Here is a 25,752-nt window from a genome sequence, read left to right as displayed (position 1 = left end):
AAATATTTGGATATGGAAGATTGTATATCTCTAACCCAGGCATCCAGCTAACAACATCATAACCATGCTCTCAAAAGGGGAGTGCTGATGTGTGTAATTAGTCAGTATATTATAGGACACAGGAAAATATATTTATTTTAAAAACAGGTATATGCTACACAAATATTAAAAACTACAAAATACCCGCCAAAACTATTTCTGTTCTTGAAGAGCTGAAAAATATTACAATATAATGTGCTCCCAGACTACAGGGGGATCGTGGGAAAGACTGTGATTTTCTGTTCCTTGACAGCTGTTAAGGTTTGTCTTTCTCCTTGCACCTCAGTCCTTTGGACCATGAGCAGTCGGGGCTGAGACCATGAGCAGTCGGGGCTGAGTCCGTCAATTAAAAATGCATAATCAGGAGTTAAGCCCAAACTGCACACAAATTAATCTTGTGACTGTGGACATATGACAGCCTTTTAATGATACAACCTGCAGCTCTATCTCAAGGTAAAATCATTTGTCTTTTCTACTCCACCTACAATATAAAATATGTGACAGTTTTGTTGTCTATAAGAGATTAGATCGTTTACATCTGTTTATTTTGTGACTAATGGATTCATTTGTAGGAAGGAATTACCAGGAATTCCCCACTCTCTATAATAGGAATTTGGAAATTAGTTATAGAAAAAAAAGCAAACACAGTAAAGATATGCTATTAAGTCAACCCAGATGTGACAGGTTCTCTTTGAAGACAGGAAGTCTGTTGTGCGTTGAAAAATGTTTCCTCCTACAATCTGAACTGTTGGCTCTATTTATGAAAAGGCAAAAAGCCCTGTCTAGTGAGAAGTTACAACAGCTGATAGCACTCTTACTGCTGGAAGTAACACTGCCGGCAATAAGATCCTTTGGTTAGTTTTGCCGACAAAAGCTTCCCTATGAAAGCATGACTAAGCCTATTTAATAAGGATTGCAGTCATACCTCACAACTTGCTGAAAATTTAATGCAGAACTTTACGCATGCCAAGGGGACATGAATTCGGACCGCTAGGCAACATCCCCTGAAGGTGACATTGTAGGAGCACAATCGCATGTCACGCCCCTGTTTCTCGTCACGCTGGGGACAAGCCCAGCACTCGAGTCATGCCATTATTTCAAGGGATGGGGCTGATATAAATTGCTTCAGCCGAAGTCCCAAAAGTTTGCAAGTATGCTGCTGCCGACACCTCCGGCCCCCTTGCGTTTACAAGAGAATCCCCAGCAGTGGGGGGGAGGGAGGGCAGTGGTGACGCGATTCACACTGAATAGCGTCATTTTGAGTCGGCCCACCTCAGCATTGTGTAGCGGGGACGGGGCACAAATTACGCAAACACGTGGCCATGCCTCCCGCTCCGCCCCTCAATGAAGGCCACACCCACCTGTGAGGCCGATCTGCCTACCCCCTCCCGGGAGTCGGCAGCCTTGAGTTTTGCCCATTAGAAACTCGATTTGCATCGCAGAAACTCTGGTGATTTTAGGCTTCTGAAACAGTCAGATTTACCAAGAAGTGCATTTAGCTAAGATCGTGTTTTCCGATGGTGTATGTGATTGAGATTTCTTCCCCGAGTTGCAAGTGGCTGACCACAGCCAAACACTCCCGAACAAGCAGCCTGCACATGTCAGTGAGATATGTGAAGGATGCTTGTGTGTTTTTAATGTAAAAAAGGGTTAAATGTGAGTGGAGACCCCATGTGGACACTTTCAGGAGCCGGAGCCCCCAGCCAATCAGTGGCCACGCTACAGTTAGCGCTACTAGAATACCGAAAAGAACAGATCAAGTCTCTCAGTTGATCAAGTCTCACAAATTGTTGGTCTTTGGATAAATTACTCTATTTGCTGTGAAATGTCCTCTAAATCCAAACAGGTGGACCCCATATGGGATTTCATATATAGAAAGGAGAGAAAATACTCATATAGTATAGTATTTTTTCTAAAAACTAATTTATTCACATTAAAATTAAAACAGCCATACCTCCAACAAATGAGTGTTCCAAAACTTTGGTAATATGAGGAACCGTACCATGTGGGGCTCCAAATGAGGAACAACAAGGTGAGTATGAAAGTAGGGAAAGATCACTGGAGCATCCACAAGGTGTTCTTTTTTGATGTTGCAGATGGGTATCCAATCAAACCAACGCATTTCGAATCTTATCTACATGTCCCTCCCAGACTGCAGTTCTCAAATAAAAACCTTATCTTCACGTCTCTCACAGATTGCAGTTCTCAAATAAAAACCTCACTCCCTGCCACCGCCGGACACTCACTCACCGCGGCTTCTCCTTCCTGGAAAATTGTACAATCTTGTGGTTTTTCAAATATTTATTTTACAGCAGGGGTACGGCTGCCGGACGCCTGCTGGCATTTGTAGTTCCATAAGTGCATAAGGGCAGGCACGCTGACACCTGTAGTTCCACTGTAAAAAACAATAGTTTTATGCTATTTTCAACACTATTACCCCTGCACCCACAAGCCAGGGGTGCGGGGATGAGCCCCGGGCTTCAGCATAAGCCTGGGGTGCTTGAGAGAGGGGAGGCCCATTCATTGGGGGGGGTCCCCACTCTCCCGAGATCCCCGGCTTGAGCTGACCAACTTGGGATGATAATGCTTTGGCCCGGAGAAAGGGTCCCCTGGCTTTGGCATTACACCCCGGCAGGATTTGAGCCCAGTGCTGGTTTTAAAAATAGGGGGATCCCTACGCAATTTTTTCCCCCTATTTTTAAAACCAGGACAGGCTCAGCAGCCAAGTGCTGATTCCTAAAATACAGGGAAACCCTACTTATTTTTTCTCTGTACATGAAATGCTACATTACAGTGTCAGTGGCTGTTTTCCATACCACGTTCCGTTGTGATGATTTTAGACTCGGCAGAACACAAAGCATACACAGGCCGCATATAATTTTAATCAGCAAGTCTGCTTGTGAGTCTTATTCACATCGAATTGCAAATAAGACGCATTTGCGGCAAAAAAGACGACTGGTGTCAGCCAAGTCACACGGAAGCCGATGGCTCTCATGCGCCCTGTGTTACGCAACTCATATGCACCGAGGATACACAAGTGTTGTACAAGTGTTCAATTATCGTTCTTTTAGAACTGCTTGAATTGCTGTGTGTGTAAAGTACTCTGGAATTGACCCCATTCTGCAGAATGGGAAGATAGTCAAATCTGTCGTGGGAAGTCACCTGACCCCTCCAACCAACCAGTGTAATCACAACACACCTTCCTTGACACATATGTAAACTTTTGGCAAATATAAGTGTTCTGCACAGAATGTGAAGGTTAGGGTATCCCCCACCTACACAAGCGGATGATTTTAAAGTTGAACCCTCCTCTAAACTAATGTAATATATGTATAACAAATTATTTTAGTTATATGATTCATCCTAGAAGAAATGTGGCCTAAAATCATGTCAGTTTTGCCTAGATTCTTGCTGGGTCTCTTAAAAAAGACTAATGGTGCCACTATTATGCAGAAATCATTGTGGATTAAGGAGCTTTAGTGTCAGAGGCAACTGTATGAACCCAAAATACAAGGTAGGAACATCAATTTGCCAGAACTCTTTAAAAATATAACCGCATTAACACATAGTTGTGGATTTTGTGGGTCCTGAAGGGGTTGTTCCCAAGGGCACCTACAGGAGTAATGAAGCTGAGAATGACAATCCCGCTACAAAATGAAGAGATGACTGATGCAATTCACAGTAGAGAAACCGAAAGCTTGCATAAGAAAAGAGGTGTTTTAAACCTCTAGGATGGGGGCAGGCATGTATGCAAATTACTTGTGGGAGTTAGCCTATGGCAAGCAGGGGCGGGTTTGTAACAGGAACATTATATAGTGGGCTAAAAGTGTGGATCAAAGCCTCTTTGTTCCAGATTCCTCCAGGACAGGGAAGTGCATTTTGTCAGTTGTCAATTTCCTTAATAAAACTCTCTTAGTGCTTCTCCTTCTTCTCTCCTCCTTTTCCTTATTGTATTTAGTCATTCTTTTCATTTACTTCATATCATTGCTTTTACTTTTCCTTTCTGTCCTCAATCACTGTCTTTTCTGATTTCTTGTTCTGCTGGGGGTGGGTGTAGCTATGTCCTGCCTAGTAATGAGCCTCCCCAGAACCTGGTCCCTGGCTCCACAGTGCCCCCATGTTATTAGGAGCTGCAGGTGTGGTTCCCCTATTGATAGTTCAATCCCCCCTCAGGCTGTTGCAGCAGCTTTGTGGAAGGTGTGCCAGTGCGGGGGAGGGGTACTTCCCTTCAGTCCTTAATGCCCCTGGTCAATATCATCTTTGTGGCTGCAGTGGCCAGCACCATAGGCAAATGCAGGAGGGGTTTATGAGTCCCTTGCCTGAACCCCCCCCTCAGCCCACACCATGATGACTACAATAGAAATAGCATATAATACTAAAGTTGCATGTTTTTTAGGATCCCCTCAGTGTCACAAATGAAATAACTAGCACTACAGTCCCTGTTAATCTTTTAAATGTATCAGCCAGTAGAAAAAGTTAAAAAGCCAGTAATGAATATTGTTGTGCACCAACTAGATCTGGAAAACATGCACTGTACGGGGTGCACTGATATGGACCACCTATTGGATCAATTATTAATACTGGATAATACACAATCCAGTACATAAGGGGACCAATCTGTGCATCTATGTCCAGGACAGAGCATGGTTTCTTTTTCTGCCTTCTCCCAGATTCCCCAACTTGCTCAAATAATCTGTAAAGGAGCCTGCACATGAAATAAAAAGATTCAGCTCAGACAGGATGGCTCTACTTCTACATATAATTGCTTACTGTGTTTGCTGGTCCTGTATATGCCAGAATTATATCATTCAGTACATTCGTATGATGTATTTTATAGCTGGTCTAAGTGCTGATTATGCCCTCTTAATTGTAGAAAACAGTTGCAGCAAACAGTGTCAGTATTATGCTGGGCATTGAGGTATCATTGGGGGAATAGAATGCTTTAGTGATGCGTTATCTGACAGTAAGGGGTAATGGCTTTGACACTGCTTTATTTATGTATAGCACCTTAGATCTAGCTTTTATCTCCTTTGAATCATATTATCAGTCAATAGAGAAGATTGTATTATATACTGTATTCTGAGCATTTAACTTACAAAATAGACAGAATACATGTGCTACAGTGAATTTCTACAGGGTGCACAGCTTATTATTGCAATCACTGCCCCAAGCAGCTATCACCGGGAAGCTCCATTCTCAGCTATGCTCCTACTTTGACAAATATACATTGCTGGAGGTCACGCAGCCTTCGCGTCCTGTCTATGAGGGGTACAACGCGAGCAAAGCAGCTAGTTCAGTTCGTCAGGGCTAACAGCAGGCGTCTGGGGGAAAATGCTTCGCCTTTAATAATTCCACCTGTACGCAGGGACGAAAATGTCGTTTTCGTCACCTCTGCTTGCGATGTGGTGGCAACCACCCAGTTGCCAAGTGTTTCAAGGGGGGTGCCCAGCAGCAGCCTGCACAGCCAGCAAAAGGCACAAGTGCTAAGTAAAGTTCCATCCCCTGTCCGTATCACAGCGATAGCAAAATGGTTGAGTTGGTACCCGGTTCTGCAGGACGCAGAATTTTTGTTAAAAGGCTTCAGTTTTGGTTTTCATTTACCTATTTGCAGGGATGTCGACACATATTCGCCTAGAAATTTGAAGTCTGCCTTTGAATTGCCTCACATTCTTAGGGAAAAAGTGGCTGGCGAGGTTAGTGTCAGGCACATTGCAGGGCCTTTTGCAGAACCCCCATTAGGGATCTTGTGAATTCCCCGGTGGGAGTGGTTCCCAAGAAAATTCCAGGAAAATACAGGCTCATGCAACATCTGTCTTATCCACCAGGCTCGTCAGTAAATTATGCCATACCAGTTCAGGTTTCCTCGGTGGTGTACCAGTCTTTTGACGATGCTTTGGACGTCATTAGGTGTTATGGTCCGGGCGCACTGATGGCTAAGATAGATGTTGAGTCAGCTTTTCGTCTACTTCCTTTGCACCCAGAGTCATTCCTGTTTATGGATTTTTAGCTTGGACAACGGATATTACATAGACAAATGCTTGCCTATGGGGTGTTCTGTGTCCTGTGTGTTTTTCGAGCGTTTTAGCACCTTCCTACACTGGTGCGCGGAATTTATTTATTTAATTTTTGCGGTAGTCATGGAATAGCCCACTATCTCGATGACCTTCTGTGTGTCGGCCCTTCCGGTTCAGGCAGATGCAGTTATCTTTTGTTTTCTTTACGAGCGCTGTTTTTTCATTTGAAGTTCCCGTTGCTGCGGACAAAAAGGAGGGCCCTTCCCCTTGCTTGTCATTCCTGGGTATCGAGATCTGTACCTCGGCGGGTTCTTGTCGCATTCCTCTCGTTAAGCCTGTCAAGTTGCGGAATGCCATAGCGGAATGCACTGCTTCCAGTAGAATTACCCTGCGGCAGGCGCAATCCCTCCTGGGCCTGTAAAGTAATTCCAATGGGCAGTTTTTTCATGTAAATTGGAAAGGGCCACGGCTGGTGTCACTAACCGAGACATTTGCTACGTTTATCCTCAGAGATTAAGCAGGACCTCTCTGTCTGGGTCTCATTTCTTCGGGATTTTAATGGCGTTCGGTTGTGAATGTCTCCAGCCGCTGACAATTTGCAGCTGTTCACCGACGCAGCAGGCACCACGGGGTTCAGATGTTACCTTGATGGCTCCTGGTGCGTTGGCTGGAAGAATGGGTGGGAAAGGGTTTGACTAAGGACTTACTCCTTCTCAAGCTCTTTCCCATAATGGTTTCCTTGGAAATCTGGGGGGAATGGTTACGCAATCGCAGCATCATTATCAGGTGTGACAACCTGGGCGTGGTCCATGCGATACAATCAGCAACGTGCGACTTCCCTGCTGGTTTTGCGCTTGCTAGCGCAGCTGTGCTCACATGTTTGCGCTGTAACATCATGTTTAAGGCAAGACACGTTCCTGGGGTGGAAAATGTGATAGCCGATGCGTTATCACGTTTCCAGTGGGCTAGGTTCCGATCTGTGGCCCCTGGTGCTGACGTTGTGCTTTGCCCCTCTTATGTTTGGCAGGTGATCGAGCCGGCATGGAGGGCTTAGCTGAACAGTCTCTAGCCCCTCCACGTTGCGAGCATATCGGCAGGCATGGAATGAATGGGAAGATTATTCCCGTAGCAGCAAACAGGCAGGTAAGAGTCAGCATCGTTCGATGCTTTCTTTTATTTGGAATCTCCGTTTGGCTGGCAGATCCAGGGCTTCTGTTGCGCGCTCTTTGGGGGGCATTGCATTTTATTGTAAATTGAAGGGCCAACCTGACTTTACTAAAAGTTTTCTGATTGTGAAGGCTTTAAAGGGTTGGGCACGGGTCTCCCGGCCAGTAGCTGACCGTAGGAGACCTGTGGACGCTCATCTGCTTCCGGCAGTATTAGGGGCGGTTCTCGGAGTGGCTCTTTCTGCGTATGAGGCGGTCCTGATTCAAGTGGTGTTTTCTGAGGCTTTTCACGGCACCTTGAGGGTATCGGAGCTGGTGGCATCATCCAAATGGGTTGATGCCGCCATGCTCCTCTCGGATATCCTGGTCAGTGAGAGGTCTGTTCTCTGTAGGATTCGGCGGTCGAAGACTGACCAGACTGGTAGGAGTAGGTGGATCTCGTTGGGTCCATCTAGGGACGAACAGATCTGCCCCGTAGCACTAGCTATGCGGTATGAGTTATTGCGGCCGGATGTTCCTGGTTCATGACTCATGCATATGGACAGGACTCCGCTTACCAAATACCAGTTTGGTTGGTTTTTGAAGAGGTGTGTATCAGTTTTAGGCCTCCCGCCTCAAGAATTTGGTACACACTCGTTTACTTCGGCGGCAGCTGCGAGTTTCTCGGCATCAGAGATTAAGGCCCTAGGACGTTGGAAATCGGATAGTTATATAGGTTACATTCGACCTAGGCGTTAAGGCCCTTTGTTTAAAGTCATTTCACAGTCTGTTCCGGTTACGTTTATATTTTATGCTTGCCTGGTTTTTGTCTTGTCTCATGTACTGTCCTGTCTTGTCTTGTCTGTTACCCCTGTCCGTCCTAAGCGGGATTAGCTACTCGCCATTGCTGGCAATGGGAGTCTTGAGGGATTTTAAAATTTTTACCTGAACTGACGGATTCAATTCGGCTATTCTCAATCATTTAATTAGGCCATAGTCCATCCCTCAGCAGGTTTTTATTTTACCTCTTGCCGAGTTCACCTGTTTTTTCCCAATTCCCCCCCACCCATTCTTCCCCTTTGTGTCTTCTGTTTGTCTTAGCCACTTTAAATAGTAAAGTCGGCGACCAATAGAAAATTTTTCTTTTTGGCAGATACTCACTTATGTTCTATCAGATCCCACTAATACACCATAAAATTTTATTGTTTTATGACGATTACTAATTTTTTATTTACTGCTTTCCTCCACCTTTAGGATTGCTCTTTGACACGCAGGACATTTGGGTGATAGGCCACTCATATATTTTCTGGGCTGCTAGGTTTATGAGTTCAGATCAAGCTCCAATTTTTGAATATTCAGCTAGGGTCCGTTGGATAGGTTCCAGAGGTATGAGATGGCATTCCTTTTGTCCTAAACTGTTAGAGTATGCAAGGCTTTTTGGTAGGCCACGTATTTTGGTGGCTTATTTAGGAGGCAACGACTTAGGGCAGAGGTCCACTGTAGAATTACGAGTTGATATTGTCAACGATTTGGCAAGGGTGCTATCGGCCTGGCCCTTGTGTAAATTAATTTGGTCTTGCATTGTACCTCGACAGGTCTGGCATGGGGTTGGGAGTTTTCCTGCTAATGACGAAGCTAGGAAGAAACTTAATTTCGCAGTTGCCAAATTTGTGATGGCCAATTATGGCCGTGTCATTTACCATAAGAACATTCAATTTTGATTTAGTTATATGTATAGACCTGATGGAGTTCATTTAACAGAGGAGGGTTTGTCATTGTTTATTGGGGATCTTTTTGAGGAGTTGGCGTTATTGGGGTAGTACTTGGTATGGTGGCGGTGCGGCGGTTCTATAAGCAGAACCTTGCTGTGGCGGGAAAGAACGGCAGGTCGCCAGTCCGGGTGCAATTATGATTTAAGGGCGCTCCCTTCGTTGACTGGTAGTTGGCTGTACCAACCTAACGGGGGGCAGTATCACCACCTAAACGGGTGGGAAGTCAAGATGGGGGTGAGCGTTACCTTTTGTTGTTGACATGATTTACATGGTTATGTGTATGCACTCTGGGCGATCTACGCCTGCTATGCCTTTTGTTGTTTGTGTGTGGGCATAGCAGATTTGGCTGATTTCTGGCCGTCCTTTCTTTGCCACCATACATCCTTAAATAAATAATAAATAAATAATTATTATTATTGCTCCAATAAATCGCCATCAAGTTATCTGCCAAATCCACGTCTCAGTGTCTTTATTTTATCTTAGTATGATAAGTGGTTTGCACACATGACAACACCTCATCCGATAGAAGGTTTAAAAAAAACATTTTCACGGCACTGACCTACCCTCTTTGCTGCAGAAGTGAACGGGATTTGGGAGGGAGTTCCCCAAATGAAAAAGTGTCGCTCATGTTGTGTAAATGGAAATTAACTAAAATGACAAAATGTTTTGAAGAAAATTACATTGATACATGTTTTAATTAGGGATGTGCAGGCTCGGATTAGTTCGGATTTGCACGCCAGGTTCGGATTTTTTCCCTCCAAAAAACGGGGCTCAGAAAGAGGCAAAACGTCATCTTTCATTGACAAACATCATCATTCCTGGACAAAAGTCCATGAATGATAATGTTTGTCTATGAAAGATGACGTTTTGCCTCTTTCTGAGCCCTGTTTTTTGGAGGGAAAAATCCAAACCCAGCGTGCAAATCCGAACTAATCCAAGCCTGTACATCCCTAGTTTTAGTAGAAAAATAGTGTGATGATAATAATTACCAGAATAAAATAATAACATGAATACTGTAGCTAATCACACTTACAATAATCTCACAATTTCACTGTAATATTATCCGTCTGAACCAAATTATGGCTCTGTCCATAACACCCAAGGGTTAGCCATCGTCTTCATGTGGTACTAGCCACTGGGAAAACAGCTCAAGTTTCAAATATCATCAAAGGAAAATGAAATAATTTAAGAAAAGCAGCTGCAGGAACAGTGGGTGATAGATTTCTGAGAGATAATGAGCTTGCGCACCACCCCAGGGAAGGTGGAAGGTCAAAGTGGAAAATATATTTAGCTATTACCAAATGAAGTTAGGATTCCTCTGAAGATGAGTGAACAGTGGATGAATGTTTTAAAGTATAAAGTATATGGAATGGTAATGTATTGGTTTATATGAGGCATCTGGCAACTTTATCTAATGCACTAATTATTTTTCTGACTTCTTAATGCGTTTTTCCTTGATTTTTTTTTTTTTGCAACCTAATGTTCTCTCATCAAGAAATTTATGGATTAATTTGTATTAACTGAACAGTTTTGTCTCATAAACAAGGCCCGTAAAAATGAACATCCCTGTCTAGATCATAAAACAATGATGGGCAACAGGCAGCCCTGGGGCCACATGCGGCCATTCAAACCTTCACTTGTTGCCCCCCAATTCCTTCCTGCTTTGTTATCATATTTGTTTGTTGTAGCTTGTAATGTTTAATTGACTTGCTGATATTTTATTACAGATAGGTGTCACTTTTGTTAAATAAATGTATTTATCTACCTTAATACAAATATTAATGGGTCTATTTACTAAGCAGTGTTAGGAGACAGAGTGAAAAGTGATAAGAAAGTGATAAGGTGCCAGCCAATCAGTTCCTAACTGTCGTTTTTCAAACACAGCCTGTGAGATGGCAGTTAGGAGCTGATTGGCTGGCACCTTATCACTTTTCACTCTGTCTCCTAACACTGTTTAGTAAATAGACCCCTAAGTGCATCTCTTTGAAAATTAGTGGGACACCTAATGTTGCCCCCAATGTGTTTATGCAATGTATTTAGTAATAAATTAGGGTTGTATGAAGGTGGGATATCCGGGAGGGAGCTGAATGCCTGCACACAGCGGGGGGGGGGGGCGTGGCCGGGCAGTGACTACATGGGGGTGGGGCCAGGGGCGAGACCACACAATCGCGTCATCGTGGCCCCGCCCCCTCTTCACAATGCCTAAAAAAAGGCATAGTGAAGCAGGGGTGGAGCCACGATGGCGCGATTTAGCGCAAATCGCGTCATCGGGCCCCCCCGCTGTGGGATTTCTAGCTGTAGTTAAGGGGGGGCAGGCGGCAGCCGGGAGGCTTGCCTGCCTTTCCCAGGGGTCGGGAGCGGCACCCGATATTCGGGAGGCTCCCGACCAAATCGTGAGGGTAGGCAAGCCTGGATATCACTAAATACCTACTATAATGGCAGTTTATTGACTAAAGTCAGTGACTACATGAAATAACAGTTTTATCAGTGTTTGTACACAGTACAGTAATTGCATCCTATTTCCTACATAAAATGCATGTACTTGTCCTCCCATACCTCACAGATCTTGTGACTAAGAAGCCAGATTAACTTCCCACTGACCTTGTATTGAAAAATATTATTTTACCGTTTTTTAAATATGTTAACTCTACTTATTTGGCTGATGGCAGCATTTTGCCAGGAAAAATACACATGAAGCGTGCTTTCCCTTCTGTTCCAGAGGAAGTTTATAAATCCTCAGCTAAGACACAGCAACAAAACAAAATAACTTGACTGCTTTGAAGGCTCACACCAAGGGGTAAATTTACTATTTAAGAAGTGATGTTGCCCATAGCAACCAATCAGATTCTACTTCTCATTTATCTAGCACCTTCTAGAAGATAAAACCTGGAATCTGATTGGTTGCTATGTGCAACATCACTTCTTAAATAGAACTCCCATTTTAGCAAATTTACCTCCAAGGGTTATTCTCCAATTGTGCTAATCTCAATTAAGATAAAATTAAATGTACAACGAAAATGATCACCATGCTGTGATGTTATGTATGGGTGTTAGGCATCAGTCACTGGAGTTGATACTAGTGCATTTTGCAGATGGATCTTGCATGTTTTCGCCTTGTGCATGCTCCACACTTCAAAGTCATACCCAAATAAGTCACATCTCCCCTTGCTGCAATAGGAGTGTAGCTGGGCGGTAATGCATACCTCCCAACATGACCCTCTCCAGGAGGGATACAATGCTCTGGTCCTGGACTTCCCTGGTAAGAGGTGGGGCTGCAGTGCAGTGTTCAAAATTCAAATAGGGGAGCCACACCAACTGTAATTTCACACGCTGCCAAACATAACTGGCTGGGACTCACTGGTAGTTGGTGTGACTCCCCTATTTGAATTTTGGACTGTACTGCAGCCCCACCTCTGGAACCTCCACCAATCATAAATTACCAGGGAAGTCCAGGACCAGAGCATTGTGTCCCTCCTGGAGAGGGTAATGTTGGGAGGTATGGTAACGGGGTGCACAGACGTTGTCTAAGATTAATGAGGATGGGCAGAGGGGGGGTGGACATTACTGCGGGCTATGCACCAAGTGTACGTGTGAATCTCTAGCACTAGGGTCAGGGCTGGTGCATGTGTGCACTGATGATAGCAATGAAAGCAAGCGTATGGATAGATGCAGCGCAGTCACATAGATGTGTACAACTCTGCAAACGGACAAATACATACCGCCCAACTGTACGGCATCCAGCGACACAGTTCCGCTTTTCCGGGACTGTCCCGTTGTCCCACCCGTGGGCCGCAGTGACCCGCGGTGGTGGGGAAGTTGGGGAGAGCAGAAACCACCACTCTGCATAGAACAGATGCCGTGCTTTGATCTTGCTAAAAGTATATATCAGAAATCCTCTCATATTGGAAAACACTAATACACTCCCGGAAGTCATGGGAGGCTCATGAATTTTCAGATAACCTCCCGCACCCCTGGAAGTGTAGGCAGATCTCCCTCATCCTGCCCACTTTCTAGTGAAGCGGGCAGAATGGGGAGATTTAATAAGGAATTTGCGGATCTGCGCGGAGGGGGCAGGGCTAAACAGTGTGCTATGTGTGTTTTAGCCCCACCCCCACCTCACGGATGCACGAATCGCGGACTTTTCCGGTAAAGGGGTGGGCATAATCACGTCATCAGTCCGGCCCCGCCCCCTGAACCGGTCTCCTGCGGCAGCTCTCAGCTCGTTACCCGGGCCATTTCACACTGCACAATAACCCGGGTTGCTGCGTGTTCATGCAAAATAACCCGGGTTATTGCTGGCAGTGTTAAATGGGTTTCATTAAAACATAGACATAGAGGTGGTATCTCATTTTGGTAAAGATTTTTCAATGGGCTATGTCCTTCTGATAAATCCGCAGCACAGTTAAGATGGGAGAAAGATTTTGGTCACCCCATTTCTGAATCTCAATGCGGGTTTATCTATTCTATTTCTGTCCAAATATTCCAGTGTTTGAACCATACTGAGACAGGTGCATATTTATAATGGGTGCAGGGTTTGCGGTGCACACGGGCCCCTGGGTCCGCACACCTTGCACCATATTATACTTACCTCTCCAAAGTCCCACGTCAGCGGTGTAATAACGCCTGGAAAATGACCGCCATGGCCATTTTCCTGGTGACCTGCACATGCGCTATAGACTCTGGGCACACTCTAGTGCACTGCCGGCCACCGGACTGAGAGGAGGGGGCCCGTGATGGAGACTGCACACCGGCCCCCTCCTCTTGTAAAGCCCCTGTACTGAGATGCAGGTCAAGTTACTAAATAGACTTTATCTCGCACCTAATAAACTGCATTCTTATTGCTGTTACTGTTCCAAATTCTGTTGGCATAATTGTGGTGAGATGGGTTATGTTTATTATGTTTTTTGGTCTTGCCCCCTTTTGTGTACTTATCGGCTAGATGTATTTTCCGTAATTCATAAGGTTTTAGTGCTATACTTATTCCCTTCCCCATCCTTAGCTCTATTACATATATCATTATTATTATTGTTTATTTATATGGCGCCACAAGTGTTCTGCAGCGCCTTACAAAGTACATAACCCAGTGGTTCTAGTGTATTGCACCAGCACTGTTTTCAAGGCACCCCTAAGCCGAATGTTTGTTACTGAGAAATTCTGAAAAAGTAAAGTAGTAAAGTGAAGTAAATTGTGAACACCTGCCATCCTTAGGGTCAGTTATGTGGTGGTGGACAGATTTGCGCTTCTGTTTGTGCACATATTTACATTAAATTGACCATAAATAATTTGATTTGGTGCTGGAACACCAAGCTGAGGCACCCCTGCAAGTGTCCCAAGGCACCGCACAGTTTGGGAACCACTGACGTAACCAAAAAGGTGACTAACAGTACAATACAAACACAATGCAGGACATGGATAATATATATTGCTACATTAGTGACCATAACATCCAAATAAGCAACAGAGCATAAGCAACCAAGTGTTAGGTGCCCTAGTGCTGAGTAAGAACTAGATGAAAATAAAGTAAGGAGAAGCACAAGAGGGTAGAGGGCCCGGCTTCCATACCGTTGCACCAACAATATATACTTCGGCACATTTGCATTGCAGTCCGCGCTTGCCCAATGCTGGAAACAGCCTCTTCCTCCTCCAATTATTAAGGTGTTCCATTAAGTCCATTTTCATTTATTGATGTAAACAGAATCTGTGCCATACTTCTCTTCTGCGTCCTCTTGGATAATGAAATGGATGGCTTGGCATGAGTATGTAACAGCTGGAGAGGGCGCTGTTTTTCTGACCAAATCATCTTTGTTGGATCCTTTACAATTTAGCCTGAATGAACTTACCATTTGGTTACAGAAGTTCTGTCAATGTATCTTTTTTATTGATTTGTCTAGACTAGTATATTGTTAGTTCATATTATGTACATTGTTCAATTTGTGCTTTGTACCCTTCCTAAATTCACCCACCCATCCTTTTTTCTTTCTGTACCCCTTCAAATTCTTCATTAAAATATTATTTATGTCAAAAAACATACACATCCACCAGCTTAAGAGTGACTATAAGGGGAGGGGGGCGGGATACGCCCCTCGCCCACCAGGACACGCCCCCTGGCCGCCAGGACCCACAGCCAGACACAGATGATGGCCATTCAGTGTGTATGAACGACCATCATCTGCAGATATATCTGTATAGTGTATAGAGGTTCATGCTCTTTCTCACCTGGTGCATTTGTCAAAAAAGTAAAGAGCTGATTCAGGGTTGGTTTGGGTGCGGGGAGGGGGGTTAGGTTTAGGCACCACTGGGGGGAGGTTAGGGTTAGGCACCACCCCGGGAGGGTTAGGTTTAGGGTGCGGGGAGGGTGGGTTAGGTTTAGGCACCCCTGGGGCGAGATTAGGTGCAGGCACCTCTGTGGGGAAGTTAGGGTTAGGCACCACTAAGGGAGGGCTAAAGCAGCAACCCGAGCAGTCTCCTATGCCAAAGGGGGAGCGATCACGCTGATCGCGACCCCCATTGGCTGTGCGCCGGGCTGAGGGGCACACAGCGCCCCCCTCCCCAGCTCCGCTAATGTTTTTTTTGTTTGGTTTATTTCCTAAGGCGGCGTGACCACACCTCCCACTATTAGGCCACACCCCCTACCGTCCCAACGGCCACCGGGACCCGCTGCAGCATGCAGATGATGGTCATTCAGTGTGTATGAACGACCGTCATCTGCAGATATATCTGTCAGGTGTGTACTCACCTTTACTGCATTGTTGTTTTTTTCCATATTATTGATGGTTTTGCCAGAAAAGGAAAAAAATTTAAAGTCAATGCAATTATCTTTGTGCATGTTACATGGCTGAATGATTGCACTTTGCAAACATGACATTTAACTAATAGAAATACGACCACAATGAAATAATGACAGTAACTACCCAGCAGAGTCTGAGTCACTGGAGGCAGAAGATCGCAAAACAAAGTGATGAAAATAGCTGCAGGTACTGTATAGAAAGGAGTATGAATCTAAGACAATGGGAGACTTTACGAAAACTAGATCACACCTATATGAATTATTTCATTAAAATTCTTGATTCATGAATGAAGCCAAAAGAATTTAAATATTGAACTCATCCATGTAAACAATGTCTTATTGATTTTGGTGGTTCAGGAGAGTTCATGAAATGAAATTGGGATGGATGCTTCTATGCAATACTAAAGGGTGAATACAGTCCTAGCTTTCTGTGCCAACAGTAAATACGGTACTCTTCTACTACAATAAAGGAAATAAAACATAAACTACAGGTTGAGTCTCCCATATCCAAATATTCCGAAATACGGAATATTCCGAAATAAGGAATTATTTTGGCATGACTGAGATAATTAAACCTTTGATTTTTGATGGTTCAATGTACACAAACTTTGTCTAAGGCACAAATTATTAAACATATTGTATAAAATTTCTTTCAGGCTGTGTATAAGGTGTATATGAAACATAAATTAATTTCATGTATGTACACAAACTTTGCTTGAGCCACAAAATTATTGAAGATACTGTATACAATTAACAGCAGGCTGTGTGTATAAGGTGTATATAACACATAAATGCATTCTGTGTGTATATTTGGGCCCCATTCCCAAGATATCTCATTATGATATGCATATATTCCAAAATACGGAATATTCCGTTATCCAAAATACCCCTGGTCCCAAGCATTTTGGATATGGGAGACTCAACCTGTATAGTAATACTGAGGTTTTATTCAATTAATTTTATCTCCCAATATGGCCCTCGGACTAAAATTATTTAGCGCCCCTTTGTTGACCTTATAGACGGGTGACTAGAGCCCTATGGGTCCAAGGGAGCTCACCCATCACCGCCGCTTACCTTTTTTTTTCTAGATACACATTGCTTTGGAGGTATAGGTATTCTACCTGTGATGCTGCCTGCTGCTGCTTCTCCATGTTTGTAATGGGCTGGCAGTGGGGCGCTGGACTGTTGTAAAAGCCAAGCACTCCACTGATCTGCACTAGGAAAGAAGTACAGGTGACAATGAGGAGGGCAGTGTGCCTTGTATCATCCCCACCCCCCATCCCCGCCCTGAGCACATGACCTAATGTAGAAGGAGTGGGGCCGCCAGCATCGGTTGCTCCCGGCAGCACTGCAGCAGAATTACTGGCTGCAGAGTGACATTCCAGACACCCTGCTAGCCAGATGTAGGGGCCATGGGGCAGAGACGGTGCTGCCCCAGGGCCATGCGCACTGGGCGATGGCACCACTTGCACACTCCTAGTTGAGGCATTGGTGGCAGGCAGCACCCAAAGGTGAGGCTTTGGGTCATCCAGAATTTATGCACTGGCCCTCGAACTGCTAAAAAAGTCTGGATCCTCCCTGTTAATCGACTCTTACCAATGCTGTATACAGTCCTCTGCTATACCAATACTGGATACAGCTCTCTACTTTACCAAAGGTCAATACTGTCCTCTACTCTCGATACTGATGGGTTAGAGTTACCACTACCCTGCTCTGACACTTTACTCGCTTATGCAGGGTTTTCAAAATATCTATAGAGGTACACACTAGACAGTCATGTTGTGACCTGTCCCTTTGATCTTTGCCCTAAATCTCCATGGTATCATGGAGTAACAGAAACTGCTGACCTGGTATATGGGTGTATTACATAAACTCGTATTATTATATATTATTAGTATTATAAACAGATGTTAATGATAATGGTGTATCGTACTCGGCCATCATAGAACAGGTGGAGAAGACAAATGTCTTACGTAAGCAGGTTAAACAAGTAGTCATCACAGGATAAAAGCCTTTGTGGTTTCATAATGATAGATCATTGTAGATAGCCTGTACCTGCTTGTCCTCTGTCAAGTAGTTAAATACTTACCTATTAGTTCAAGTTCACTGTATATTTGATGGTGCAGACAGTAAAAGACTTAAGAACTGGCTACCAAATGCATCATAAATATGATAAATAAAAGCAAACCACCGCTAATTAATATACACAACACAAAGATCTCTCTCACACCAAGAAGGAACTAACCTTCTGGTATCTTACTATTTAATATACAGTATAACTTCAAAGTTGTGTATATCAACTGAAACTTAGAATTTGCCTGTAAAACAAAACAGGCTAGTCCCTAAAATAATCTATACTTTATATATAGGGGTTGGGTACAGGATGCCAGCAGTTGGGAACCCGGCGGTCAAAATACCGACGCCGGCATCCAGACTGGGTTAGGATACCGACACCTTTCGGTAAGGCGAGCTCAGGGAGGACAGAAACCTCCCGTGGAGCAGAAGGGCACGGGAGGTTTCTGTTAGGATACCGACACCTTTCGGTAGGTATCCTAACCCTCCCCCTCTCACTGCCCCTAACCCTCCCTCCCCAATGCCTAAATCTAACCTCCCTTTCTCCGCACCCTAAACCTACCCCTCCCCCTTAGTGCCTAACCCTAACCATCCCCTTAGTGCCTAACCCTACATACCTTCGGAATGCCGGCACCGTGAATCTGACAGCTGTCGGGATTCTAACGCTGGCATCCCATGTGCTGGGATATTGACCGCATCCCATATATAGGCCTACAAGCTCTATAGATATGATTGAGTGTGTCCTCTGTGCCCTGGTTTACCAGCACAGTTTTTCCACCCAAATGGGATAAATACTTAGCTGAATGCCAGTCGCCATAATTGCTCCTGCATTTTGTGCACAGAATATTTCTTGGTGCAATACTTCCATCTTAAAACAGGTACATTTACGCTTCTGTACAACTCTGAATTGCCCGCAATTCTGCTGACACACCCTCACAGAACATTACCTACATGAAAACCTTCGATACAGCCCAGTTATGCTCATTTAGTCGCAAGTGTAAATGCACCTGAAATGCATATATCTCTGCATCATCCTTAGTTGACTATGCTTGGTTCCGGGAACACAGTGCAAAACCACAAGAAATGCTCCACAAATGGACCTGTGTTCTACTTTGCATCAACCCCAAAATGTTTCACTCACAATACTTATTAACCGTATTTAAACCCCTACTGACCCCACATTTACAGGGTAAGTTGCAATAGGTTAATACAGTGGTTCTCAAACTCGGTCCTCAGGACCCCACGCAGTTCACGTTTTCCAGGTCACCCAGCAGGTGCAGGGCCACCAAGAGCCAAGGCGGGGCCCGGTAATAGGGGGCGTGGCCTAATCGCAGGAGGCGTGGCCACACCCCCTTGCCGAAAAAAAACTAAAGAAAAAAGATTTGCAGTGCCGCGAAGCGGCTCTGCGTGCCGGGGAGGGGGGCGCTCTGAGCCCCCTCAGCCCGGCGCAAAGCCAGGGGGGGCGCGATCAGTGTGATCGCTCCCCCGCACAGGCATAGGAGACTGCTGTGACTGCTGCTCAGCAGCCACGAGCAGTCTCCAACTGCAGCTCAGCACACCCTGTGTGCTGGGCTGCTGTGAGGGAGGGGGGGGCGTCGTCGGACCCGGGACCCCGCCGGGCCCCTCAGGAAGCCGGGCAATCTGTACCCGCTCCCCCCCTCTCAGCGCCCCTGAGCAGGTGCACATGAGTATTCATTACTCACTGACACATTTTAAAAGATCCACAAGTGGTGGCAATTATTTTACTTGTGATTCTGTGGGGATATCTGGAAAACATGCACTGTTTGGGACCCTGAGGTCCGAGTTTGAGAACCTGTGCTTTAGAATGTAAAAACTATGTGTGCAGCCATACATAAATCTATAAACTATGGGCCTGATTCAGACCCACTCGCAAGCGGCTGTCCGCTCGCAAGTGGGTCGATGTTGTGCACTGCGCATGCGCACGACGGCGGGAGCTCCGTCGTGCGCATGCGCCAGACGCGACGAGCGAAGGACTTTCCTTCGCTCGTTGTGTCTGATCAAAGGGGGCGTGTTGTCGATGTTGATTGACAGCACGCCCCCTTTGGTGGGCGTGCCTCCCTGACGGGGGCGTTCCCAAGGGAACGCCTACCGTCAGAAGCCGGCCCACTGACATCACTAGTGATGTCAGTGGGAGTGATTTTGGCTCTGATAGAGCCAAAATCACTCCGGGCCTTGCGGTTGAAAAACTGAACCGCAGGCTCCGGCTCACAGTGGCGATGGTCGCGATGGTCAAGACCATCGCGGCCATCAAACTGCACGCTCGTATAGGCTGTGGGTGGTGACCCACAGCTATACGAGCGTCCAGGAGGACGCTCCATAATTATGGAGGGCGGCCCTCATTCAGAGCGTGCGCTCTGCTCAGAGCGTACGGCTCTGAATGAGGGCCTATGACCATAGAAGTGCAGGCAGGTTACACTGTTATGTCATGTCTGTAACCATTATCATACTAATATCCATATGAGGGAAAACCAGTACCAGAACAGTATGGGATCATGTTCCCCACTGTGATGATTATAGCGATATCACAAGAAGTTCAGCGTCCATATAAAAACAAGGACACATGGAGAGTGCACAGAACTCAGCCAGCAACCTGGCAGGTAAACTCAGCTTTCTGATGCTAATTTTCCAGATTCTGCCTAACAATGACGGGTGTTCCCAACTCTTATCAGTATATCAAAGATATTATTTAAACGTAAGCCAGATGCGAGCTGGGAAGTGCTATATACAGGTAGTGGATTCCTTAAGCTGGGTACACACCTTAAAGATATATCTGCAGATGTTTGTTACAAAATTAGGTGATATTAGAACACAAAATGAGACAATTAGAACAATATTCCTAATAATTGATTTATCGTGGCTGATGAGGATATAAACGTACACCAGTTTGTGGTACAGGTATTACAACCTATTGTGTTTCCACTTATGAATGAAGGGGTGTAACTGGGCTGTAATCAGAAATTGTGCTCCCCCTTCCCCCATCCTGGTGCAGAGATCCAACAAGCCCTGATGCCTATCGCAAGCACATGCTATGATGCCCCTCCCCACATGACATACATACATACATATAGTAAGTGTTAATAATATATATATATTATTGAGAGAGAGCTATAGAATGCAAGAACTGTGGCAGCATTATCCAGATAATCCCAGATGATATATGTATACATTGTCTAAAACTGGGTACACATTGAGACAATGGGCATTCGTTCCGACGAACGAATGCCCTTGAACGGGGTTGCTCAGCCACACTTGAATGAGTTAATGAACGACGGAACGATCACTGTTCCATCCTTTATTAACTTACCATAGGTCGCCTGCGATGTCGTCAGGTTTTATGTGCAGCACATCAAACCTGAGGGAGCGCGCATATTGAGCGTACACATTGGGGATGTGGAGATTTATCGCTAAGAAGCGGCAATCGGCCCATCATCTCTCCAGTGTGTACCCAGCTTAACTGTAATTATATAAATACCAAAGGCTTTTTCCTATTACCTTCACCTCCAGAAGATTTGGAGCTCATCATTTACTATTAGTCTACTTGGAGATATCTTCAAATACTTTATAGTATGCCTATTACTGTCTGTATGACAAGTACATGGCCACTGAATGGACGAAGGTTACAGAGTGTGGGGCATACAGGTGATGATGCTGAGTTGGACAGTTTCCCTTCTAACTCACAGAGGTGGTAGTAAACGTTTGCAGATGTCTTAGTAAACATGCAATGGGCTATCTATGGAAGTCTAGTGCATGCACTTACCTATACTCCTTCAGCAACAGGAACATATGTGCAGGGTTGGACTGGCTCACAGGGGTACAGGAGAAATCCCTGGTGGATCCCCCTGCCTGAGGGCCCACCCTCTCCACTAGGTGTCAGCTTCCAAACCTCAAATCATACATTGCTACTCTATTAGATGGTCAGTTACCCGGTGGAGTAGTACCACTGATCAACAAGGGTGCTTGGTTCGTTTCTATAGAAACTACAGCAAGATTTGGCTATTGGTAAGCCAAGTGTCTGTGGCGGCTGGCCACACCCCCTCTGGTGGCTGGCCACACCCCTTAAGCATAGGTCCCTACCACTTCATTCCCTCGGTAGTCCACTCTTGCCCCAGTCCGACACTGCATATGTGCCAGGGTTAGGACAGGATGTGTGGCTTCACAGTGATATTAAAAAATGTTCAACAATCAGTACACAATTCATATGCATTACTGTACATAGCCAGAAACAGTCTGATTAATAACTAATTAAGTCACAGGGAGCTTGCAAACCAAAATTCAAACAAAGTACAAGTACAGAATATACACATTTATAAACATTTGTCTCATTCCGCCATTGACAGCGTCCTAGGAAACATGCTTTATTAATGTGGACTGATCACTAATTTCACTGTAATCCTGTGAACAGACAGCAGCAACAATATTAACAAAATATTGGCATAAATGGGAAGGACTTATCCAGCCAATCATATGTGCCTGCCAGTCATCATCATCCTCAAGCTTTTCTTAAATTATTTAGTCACAATTTTAATTAAAACCAACTGACCACGAGGAGTTATCATATTGCTTCTACCACTTTTGCCTTTGCGTTTGGTTTGAGAGACTGACCAGCAGACAGTTTTTGTGTGATATTTAGTATAGATATCCTGGAAACACTGCACTGTGCAGTGGTCTGCCTCTGAAATAACTAATTACATTCAGTCTGTCCTTTTCAAGCATCACCTTTGTGGGTGACAAGTCCCATACCTTCCCCATCAGCAGAAACAATGTAAGTGTATGAAACTTTACTGAGAAAAAAAAAGGTATAATTTTATTGCTATATACGTTTTAACAACAATTATTAATACCATAAAAATATTGAAAATGCAAAGTTACCATTAATATAGCCAAATTATAGTACTATGACCTTGAACACATGTTTGAAGTCAATTAAATCAATGGGGTAATTCACTTCCCCACATTGACGCGATGTGTCGTTTTTGAAAGGCACATCGTATCCTGCCAGCACTGCAAGTTTTCCAGCATCGCAACCTGCGATGTTGGCACTACTCTCATTGGCCGATATGTGCGTAGCCAGACATCACTGCTGTACTTCCCACTGATCTGAACTTCCCCCATTGTATGCTAGAAACATGTTTTGTCTCCCAAGCAAAATGACGTCAGCCTTTTAGCAAGGTTGGTACAAAATAAGGGGTCTATTTACTAAGCAGTGTTAGGAGGCAGAGTGAAAAAAGTGATAAGGTGCCAGCCAATCCGCTCCTAACTGCCATCTCACAGGCTGTGTTTGAAAAATTACAGTTGGGAGCTGATTGGCTGCCACCTTATCACTTTTCACTCTGTCTCCTAACACTGCTTAGTAAATAGACCCCTAATTCTCATAATGAGTAACTAGGGACGTTACCATTATGTTAGTTAAAATAGCCCTCTGATCTGAAAAAAAAAAACAATTAAACTAGAATTTTCAAGAAAATATATAGTGGCCATACTACTTTGGCTGGGGACTGTATAACGAGAATTAACTGGTATAATTATTGCACAGATCACTGCTGAGCCCAAGAATTATTTCTACTGCACTTCAAGTAACCTGACCACAACAATCAATTGGTTTGATGAATGGCCATGTCTATTTACCCTATACATATTTAAATTGCTTTCTAGATAGTGGTAAACTTGTCATTAGATAAACTTGTGTAATCACTGTTCCAGATCCCATTGTCCTGGACCTCACCTGACAAACACAACACAAAGGATTTTAAATCCTCTGCTAGAATATAGGTGTGACAGAAAACAGGGGTTTAGTCGTTATGTTTTATTATCATAAGAAAGAATGTTATCTAGAGACTAAATGCAATGTGACCAGGCACCCCTCTGTGTCCCATCACTAAAGAAGTATGGTCAACAAACATATTAAACTTGTCACACACCCTGCCTTTTTTCAACAGATCAATATTGAAATATAATATTAAGTGCATCATTTATCACAAGTAAAGGAAATTAACATAACAAATATAACCATTATTATATCATTATTTTTTACTTAAAATAGATAATAACATCAATAATATAGAAAGCATCTGAAATGCAAATGAAATGTGCACTGAAAATAGGGCAAATATTAGTGAATGCTGTTGTTCCAACAAACTATTACAGCTGTGTAACATTTTAGTATGCAGCACATTCTCTCAAGAATTAAAGGTAAATTTACTAAAGTGCAGGTTTTCAGAAATCAGATTCTAGCTATAATCTTCTAGAAGGTGCTAGATCAGGCATGTCAAACAAGCGGCCCGAATAAACATTTTCTGCGGCCCCAGAGTGTGGGCTCACATATATATAATATGCGGCGCACACCCCTGCCACGATCGGAACACAGTTCCGATTGGGCAGTGTTTAATTGCCAGACTGGCAACGGTGCTCTCTGAAGCGATCAGAAGCCTCTGGTCACTTCAGAGGCCAGCGTTCCCAGTGATGCAACGCCCGCGACGAGCGGAGCCTGCGCCTTCCGCTCTGGATCTAATTAGATCCAGTCAGTGGCAGCGTCTACTGGCGTGGACTGGAGCGGTGCCCAGCGGCCGGCGTGAAGAAAGGTAAGTACTGCACAGACAGGTGAGTGGGACCTGTTCTATACTGGGAGGGGTCATTACTGGGGGCACAACATAAGGCACACAACATAAGGGGCATTACTGGGAGCTCTGTATAAGGGGCATTACTGGGGGCTCTGCATAAGGGGCATTACTGGGGGCACAACATAAGGGGCATTACTGGGGGCACAACATAAAGGGCATTACTGGGGGCTCTGCATAAGGGGCACTACTAAGGACATTACTGGAGGCTCTGCATAAAGGGGCATTACTGGGGGCTCTGCATAAGGCGCATTACTGGGGGCACAACATAAGGGGCATTACTGCGGGCTCTGCATAAGGGGCACTACTAAGGACATTACTGGGGGCTCTGCATAAGTGGCATTACTGGGGGCACAACATAAGGGGCATTACTGTGGGCTCTGCATAAGGGGCACTACTAAGGACATTACTGGGGGCTCTGCATAAGTGGCATTACTGGGGGCACAACATAAGGGGCATTACTGTGGGCTCTGCATAAGGGGCACTACTAAGGACATTACTGGGGGCACAACATAAGGGGCATTACTGGGGACACTGCATAAGATGCACTTCTAGGGGCATTACTGGGGCAGTGCATAAGGGGCACTACTAGGACATAACTGGGAGCTCTGCATAAGGGGCATTACTGGGGGCTCTGCATAAGGGGCATTACTGGGGGCACAACATAAGGGGCATTACTGGGGGCACTGCATAAGGGGCATTACGGTGTAATGGTTATCATTACTGCCTCACAGCACTGAGGTCATGGGTTCGATTCCAACCATGGCCCTAACTGTGCGGAGTTTGTATATTCTCCCTATGTTTGCGTGGGTTTCCACCGGGTACTCCGGTTTTCTCCCACACTCCAAAAATATACCGGTAAGTTAATTGGCTCCCAATACAAATTAACCCTAGTGTGTATGTGTGTGCATGTACATGTGGTAGATAATATAGATTGTAAGCTCCACTGATGTGAATGGCCAGATCTTCTCTGTAAAGCACTGCGGAATATGTGTGCGCTTTGTAAATAACTGACAATAAATAAATTACTGGGGGCACAACATAAGGGGCATTACTGGGGGCACTGCATAAGGTGCACTTCTAGGGCATTACTGGGGCACTGCATTGCATAATGGACACAAATTCAGGGAAACATTGCAAAAGGGGCTCTAATACAGGATGGAATTACATAAGGGGCACTACTACAGGGGGCACTGCATTGGTTATTATTAATAATAAACCTTTCAAAATTGCATATAAGACTTTTTTTTTGTTGCGGCCCACACACTCATAGACCTTGAATATTCG

The 25,752-nt window shown here is 44.7% G+C and overlaps 1 protein-coding gene across 3 annotated transcripts in view; it reads right to left on the bottom strand.

Annotated features, from left to right (window-relative positions):
• Nucleotides 1-25,752, bottom strand: part of LYPD6 (LY6/PLAUR domain containing 6) — a 97,693-nt gene that overhangs the window by 63,048 nt on the left and 8,893 nt on the right. The window contains exon 1 of one of the 3 annotated variants that reach the window (XM_088472393.1): nucleotides 14,533-14,588. The exons of the other annotated variants lie outside the window; for them this stretch is intronic. The gene's annotated coding sequence lies outside the window, so the exon portion shown is untranslated. Of the gene's footprint in view, nucleotides 1-14,532; nucleotides 14,589-25,752 lie in introns of those variants that run through there. 3 annotated transcript variants of the gene reach the window in all.

This window comes from Taudactylus pleione, unplaced genomic scaffold (genome assembly GCF_031769625.1).
Source record: "Taudactylus pleione unplaced genomic scaffold, aTauple2 ptg000122l, whole genome shotgun sequence".
NCBI lineage: Eukaryota > Metazoa > Chordata > Amphibia > Anura > Myobatrachidae > Taudactylus > Taudactylus pleione.
Note: the sequence above shows the minus strand (reverse complement) of the source record. Positions and strands in the feature narration are given on the sequence as shown.